Source organism: Arachis stenosperma, chromosome 4 (assembly GCF_014773155.1).
Source record: "Arachis stenosperma cultivar V10309 chromosome 4, arast.V10309.gnm1.PFL2, whole genome shotgun sequence".
NCBI lineage: Eukaryota > Viridiplantae > Streptophyta > Magnoliopsida > Fabales > Fabaceae > Arachis > Arachis stenosperma.
The window spans coordinates 65909864-65917231 of record NC_080380.1 but is presented as its reverse complement, the minus strand read 5'-3'; the positions used below and the strand labels follow the sequence as shown (position 1 = coordinate 65917231).

General features: G+C 42.3%; 1 non-coding gene across 1 annotated transcript; it reads right to left on the bottom strand.

Annotated features, from left to right (window-relative positions):
* Positions 1-577: 577 nt before the first annotated feature.
* On the bottom strand, positions 578-681 carry LOC130978641 (small nucleolar RNA R71). The gene has a single exon (XR_009086262.1). It is a non-coding gene; the product is annotated as a small nucleolar RNA R71 (small nucleolar RNA).
* Between the last annotated feature and the right edge of the window lie 6687 nt (positions 682-7368).

The window sequence follows — 7368 nt, the reverse complement described above, 5'->3', positions numbered from 1 at the left end:
GGATTCCACATTTCCTTGTTTTCTTCTCCTTCATATGAGCATGAACGAAGGCAAAGGCATTCTTGTTGAAGCTGACCCTGAACCTGAAAGGACCTTGAAGCGAAAACTAAGAGAAGCTAAAGCACAACTCTTTGTTGAGGACCTGACCGAATTCTTCAAAGAAGAAGAAGCCATGGCAGCCGAAAACAACAACAATGCCAACAATGCAAGGAAGGTGCTGGGTGACTTTACTGCACCTACTCCTGACTTCTATGGGAGAAGCATCTCTATCCCTGCCATTGGAGCAAACAACTTTGAGCTTAAGCCTCAATTAGTTTCTCTAATGCAACAGAATTACAAGTTCCATGGACTTCCATTGGAAGATCCTCACCAGTTCTTAGCTGAATTCTTGTAAATCTGTGACACTGTCAAGACTAATGGGGTAGACCCTGAAGTCTATAGACTTATGCTATTCCCTTTTGCTGTAAGAGACAGAGCTAGAACATGGTTGGACTCACAACCTAAAGAAAGCCTGGACTCATGGGAAAAGCTAGTCAATGCCTTCTTGGCAAAGTTCTTTCCACCTCAAAAATTGAGTAAGCTTAGAGTGGAAGTCCAAACCTTTAGACAAAAGGATGGAGAATCCCTCTATGAAGCTTGGGAAAGGTACAAGCAATTAATCAGAAAATGTCCATCTGACATGCTTTCTGAATGGAGCATCATAGGTATTTTCTATGATGGTCTCTCTGAACTATCCAAAATGTCTTTGGATAGCTCTGCTGGAGGATCTCTTCATCTGAAGAAGACGCCTACAGAGGCTCAAGAGCTCATTGAAATGGTTGCAAATAACCAATTCATGTACACTTCTGAAAGAAATCCTGTGAACAATGGGACAAGTCAGAAGAAAGGAGTTCTTGAGATTGATGCTCTGAATGCCATATTGGCTCAGAACAAAATATTGACTCAACAAGTCAATCTGATTTCTCAAAGTCTGTCTGGAATGCAAAATGCACCAAGCAGTACTAAGGATGCTTCATCTGAGGAAGAAGCTTATGATCCTGAGAACCCTTCAATGGAAGAGGTGAATTACCTAGGAGAACCCTATGGAAACACCTATAATTCTTCATGGAGAAATCACCCAAATCTCTCATGGAAGAATCAAGAGAGACCTCAACAAGGTTTCAACAACAATAATGGTGGAAGAAACAGGTTTAGCAATAGCAAGCCTTTTCCATCATCTTCTCAGCAACAGACAGAGAATTCTAAGCAGAACCCATCTGACTTAGCGACCATGGTCTCTGATCTAATCAAAACCACACAAAGTTTCATGACTGAAACAAGGTCCTCCATTAGAAATCTGGAGGCACAAGTGGGACAGCTGAGCAAGAAAATTACTGAACTCCCTCCAAGTACTCTTCCAAGCAACACAGAAGAAAATCCAAAAGGAGAGTGCAAAGCCATTAACATGGCCGAATTTGGAGAGGAAGGTGAGGCAGTGAACGCCACTGAGGAAGACCTCAATGGACGTGCACTGGCCTCCAATGAGTTCCCTAATGAGGAACCATGGGAATCTGATGCTCAAAATGAGACCATAGAGATTCCATTGGACTTACTTCTGCCTTTCATGAGCTCTGATGAGTATTCTTCCTCTGAAGAGGATGAGTATGTCACTGAAGAGCAAGTTGCTAAATACCTTGGAGCAATCATGAAGCTAAATGACAAGTTATTTGGAAATGAGACTTGGGAGGATGAACCCCCTTTGCTCACCAAAGAACTGGATGACTTGTCTAGGCAGAAATTACCTCAAAAGAGACAAGATCCTGGGAAGTTTTCCATACCTTGTACCATAGGCACCATGACCTTCAAGAAGGCTCTGTGTGACTTAGGGTCAAGTGTAAACCTCATGCCTCTCTCTGTAATGGAGAAGCTAGGGATCTTTGAGGTGCAAGCTGCCAAAATCTCATTAGAGATGGCAGACAATTCAAGAAAACAAGCTTATGGACTTGTAGATAATGTTTTGGTAAAGATTGAAGACCATTACATCCCTACTGATTACATAGTCCTAGAGACTGGGAAGTGCATGGATGAAAACATCATCCTTGGCAGACCCTTCCTAGCCACAGTAAAGGTTGTGATTGATGTTGATGGAGGTGAACTGATCATTCAAGTGAATGAAGAATCCTTTGTGTTTAAGGCTCAAGGATATCCCTCTGTCATCATGGAGAGTAAGCATGAAGAGCTTCTCTCAAATCAGAGGCAAGCAGAGCCCCCACAGTCAAACTCTAAGTTTGGTGTTGGGAGGCCACAACCAAACTCTAAGTTTGGTGTTGAACCCCCACATTCAAACTCTAAGTTTGGTGTTGGGAGGTTCCAACATTGCTCTGAGCATCTGTGAGGCTCCATGAGAGTCCTCTGTCAAGCTACTGACATTAAAGAAGCGCTTGTTGGGAGGCAACCCAATGTTATATTATATATATATTTTCTTTTGTCATTTTATTTTATTTTGTAGGTTGATGATCATAAGAAGTCACAAAATTAATGAAAAAAGCAAAAACAGAATGAAAAATAGGAAGAAAAACAGCACACCCTGGAGGAAGAAGCTGCTGGCGTTTAAACGCCAGTAAGCCTAGCAGTTGGGCGTTTAACGCCCAGTCTGGCACCATTCTGGGCGTTTAACGCCAGAAAGGGGCACCAGACTGGCGTTAAACGCCAGAAAAGGGTAAGAACCTGGCGTTAAACGCCAGGAATGGGCACCAGCCCGGCGTTTAACGCCAGAAATGGCTCAAAACGTGAATTTTGATGCCACTTGGTGCAGGGATGACTTTTCCTTGACACCACAGGATCTGTGGACCCCACAGGATCCCCACCAACCCCACCACTCTCTCTCTCTTCTTCCCCCATTCATCAATCACCTCAACACCTCTCCCCCAAAAACCCTTCACCCATCAAATCCCATCTTTCTCTTCACCACTCACATCCATCCTTCATAAAACCCCACCTACCCCACCATTCAAATTCAAACCACTTTCCCACCCAAACCCACCCTCAAATGGCCGAACATCCCTCTCCCCCTCTCCTATATAAACCCTCCTTCACTCCTTCATTTTCACACAACCTAAACACCACTTCTCCCCCTCTTTGGCCAAATACACCACCATTCCCATCTCCCTCATTTTCTTCTTCTTCTACTCTCTTCTTTTTTTCTTTTGCTCGAGGACGAGCAACCATTTTAAGTTTGGTGTGGTAAAAGCGTTGCTTTTTCGTTTTTCCATAACCATTTATGGCACCAAAGGCCGGAGAAACCTCTAGAAAGAGGAAAGGGAAGGCAAAAGCTTCCACCTCCGAGTCATGGAAGATGGATAGATTCATCTCAAGGGTGCATCAAGACCACTTCTATGAAGTTGTGGCCTTGAAGAAGGTGATCCCTGAGGTCCCCTTTTCACTCAAAAAGGGTGAATATCCGGAGATCCGACATGAGATCCGAAGAAGAGGTTGGGAAGTGCTCACCAACCCCATTCAACAAGTCGGAATCTTGATGGTTCAAGAGTTCTATGCCAATGCATGGATCACCAAGAACCATGATCAAAGTGTGAACCCGGATCCAAAGAATTATCTTACAATGGTTCGGGGGAAATACTTGGATTTTAGTCCGGAAAGTGTGAGGGTGGCGTTCAACTTGCCTATGATGCAAGGAGATGAACATCCTTACACAAGAAGGGTCAACTTTGATCAAAGGTTGGACCAAGTCCTCACAGTCATATGTGAAGAGGGCGCACAATGGAAGAGAGATTCAAGAGGAAAGCCGGTTCAATTGAGAAGGCATGACCTCAAGCCCTTAGCTAGAGGATGGTTAGAGTTTATACAACGCTCAATCATTCCCACTAGCAACCGGTCCGAAGTTACTTTAGACCGGGCCATCATGATCCATAGCATCATGAATGGAGAAGAAATAGAGGTTCATGAGGTTATAGCTCAAGAACTCTATAGGGTGGCGGACAAGTCCTCTACTCTAGCAAGGTTAGCCTTCCCTCACCTCATCTGTCACCTCTGTTATTCAGTGGGAGTTGACATAGAGGGAGACATCCCCATTGATGAGGATAAGCCCATTACCAAGAAAAGGATGGAGCACACAAGAGACCCCTCTCATCATGAGATCCCTGAGATACCTCAAGGGATGCACTTTCCTCCACAAGACTATTGGGAGCAACTAAACACCTCCCTAGGAGAATTAAGTTCCAACATGGGACAACTAAGGGTGGAGCATCAAGAACACTCCATCATCCTTCATGAAATTAGAGAAGATCAAAGAATCATGAGGGAGGAGCAACAAAGACAAGGAAGAGACATTGAGGAGCTCAAGCACTCCATAGGATCTTCAAGAGAAAGAAAGAGCCGCCATCACTAAGGTGGACCCGTTCTTTGATTTCCTTGTTCTTTATTCTTCTGTTTTTCGAATTTTGTGCTTTATGTTTGTCTATGTTTGTGTCTTGTGATCATTAGTGTCTTAGTGTCTATGCCTTAAAGTTATGAATGTCCTATGAATCCATCACCTTTCTTGAATAAAAACGTGCTTAAATTGAAAAGGAAAGAATTGCATGAACTTTAAATTTTATAACAGTTTAATTATTTTGATGTGGTGGCAACACTTTTGTTCTTTGAATGTATGCATGAACAGTGCATATGTCTTTTGAATTTGTGGTTCATGAATGTTGGCTCTTGAAAGAATGATGAAAAAGGAGACATGTTACTGAGGATCTGAAAAATCATAAAAATGATTCTTGAAGCAAGAAAAAGCAGTGAATACAAAAAAAAAAAGAGAGAAGGAGAAGCAAACGAAAAAAAAAAGAAAAAAAAATGAAAAAAAAAGAAAAGAAAAAGAAAGAAATAAAGTTGTGATCCAAGGCAATAAGAGTGTGCTTAAGAACCCTGGACACCTCTAATTGGGGACTTTAGCAAAGCTGAGTCACAATCTGAAAAGGTTCACCCAATTATGTGTCTGTGGCATGTATGTATCCGGTGGTAATACTGGAAGACAAAGTGCTTTGGGCCACGGCCAAGACTCAATAAGTAGCTGTGTTCAAGAATCATCATACTTAACTAGGAGAATCAATAACACTATCTGGATTCTGAGTTCCTAAAGAAGCCAATCATTCTGAATTCCAAAGGATAAAGTGAGATGCCAAAACTATTCAGAGGCAAAAAGCTAAAAGCCCCGCTCATCTAATTAATACTGATCTTCATAGATGTTTTTGGAGTTCATTGCATATTCTCTTCTTTTTATCTTATTTGATCTTAAGTTGCTTGAGGACAAGCAACAAATTAAGTTTGGTGTTGTGATGAGCGGATAATTTGTATGCTTTTTGGCATTGTTTTTAGTATGTTTTTGGTAGTTTTAGTTGAGTTCTTAGTATATTTTTATTAGTTTTTAGTTAAAATTCACTTTTCTGGACTTTACTATGAGTTTGTGTGTTTTTCTGTGATTTCAGGTATTTTCTGGCTGAAATTGAGGGACCTGAGCAAAAATCTGATTCAGAGACTGAAAAGGACTGCAGATGCTGTTGGATTCTGACCTCCCTGCACTCGAAGTGGATTTTCTGGAGCTACAGAAGCCCAATTGGCGCGCTCTGAACGGCATTGGAAAGTAGACATCCTGGGCTTTCCAGCAATATATGATAGTCCATACTTTGCCCAAGATTTGATGGCCCAAACAGGCGTTCAAAGTCACCTACAGAAATTCCAGCGTTAAACGCCGGAACTGGCACCTAATTGGGAGTTAAACGCCCAAACTGGCATAAAAGCTGGCGTTTAACTCCAAGAAGAGTCTCTACACCAAAATGCTTCATTGCTCAGCCCAAGCACACACCAAGAGGGCCCGGAAGTGGATTTTTATGTCTTTTACTCATCCTTGTACACCTTAGGCTACTAGTTTTCTATAAGTAGGACATTTTACTATTGTATTAGGAGACTTTGGTAGCTATCTTCACTTTTTATGCTATCTTAGATCGCTTTGGGAGGCTGGCCATTCGGCCATGCCTAGACCTTGTTCTTATGTATTTTCAACGGTGGAGTTTCTACACACCATAGATTAAGGTGTGGAGCTCTGCTGTACCTTGAGTATTAATGCAATTACTATTGTTCTTCCATTCAATTCCACTTGTTCTTTGTCCAAGATATTCATTTGCACTCAAGAACTTGATGAATGTGATGATTTATGTGACACTCATCATCATTCTCACTTATGAACAAGTGACTGACAATCACTCTGTTCTACAAGCAAACAAGGCTCTAGTGTTTATCTCTTGGATTTCTGGTAGCACGATGCATGGTTGATCGCCTGACAACCGAGTGCTCACCTGACAAACGAGCCAACCATTCCGTGAGATCAGAGTCTTCGTGGTATAGGCAAGAACTGATGGCGGCATTCAAGAGAATCCGGAAGGTCTAACCTTGTCTGTGGTATTCTGAGTAGGATTCAATGATTGAATGACTGTGACGTGCTTCAAACTCCTGAGGGCGGGGCGTTAGTGACAGACGCAAAAGAATCACTGGATTCTATTCCGGCCTGATTGAGAACCGACAGATGAATTCCGCTATGCTGTGACCAGAGCATATGCAATCGTTTTCAATGAGAGGATGGGAGGTAGCCACTGACAATGGTGAAACCCTACACAAGCTTGCCATGGAAAGGAGTAAGAAGGATTGGATAAAGACAGTAGGAAAGCAGAGAGACGGAAGGGAAGGCATCTTCATGCGCTTATCTGAAGTTCCTACCAATGAATTACATAAGTATCTCTATCTTTACCTTTGTGTTATTTTCGTTCATCACCATATCCATTTGAGTTTGCCTGACTAAGATTTACAAGATGACCATAGCTTGCTTCAATAGCAACAATCTCCGTGGGATCGACCCTTACTCACGTAAGGTTTATTACTTGGACGACCCAGTGCACTTGCTGGTTAGTTGTGCGAAGTTGTGTAATGCCATGGTATTGAGCGCACCAAGTTTTTGGAGCTCATGACCGGGGATTATGAGAGTTGTGAAAAAGTATTGTTCACAATTTCGCGCACCAGTTTGTCATCACGCCCAACAATCGCGAGTTTGAAGCTCGTCACAGTCATTCAATCCTTGAATCCTACTCGAAATACCACAGACAAGGTTTGGACTTTCCGGATTCTCATGAATGCCGCCATCAATCTAGCTTATACCAGGAAGATTCTGATTAAGGAATCCAAGAGATATGCGCCCGGTCTAAGGTAGAACGGAAGTGGTTGTCAGTCACGCGTTCATATGTGAGAATGATGATGAGTGTCACGGATCATCACATTTATCATGTTAAAGTGCAACAAATATCTTAGAATAAGAACAAGCGGAATTGAATAGAAAATAGT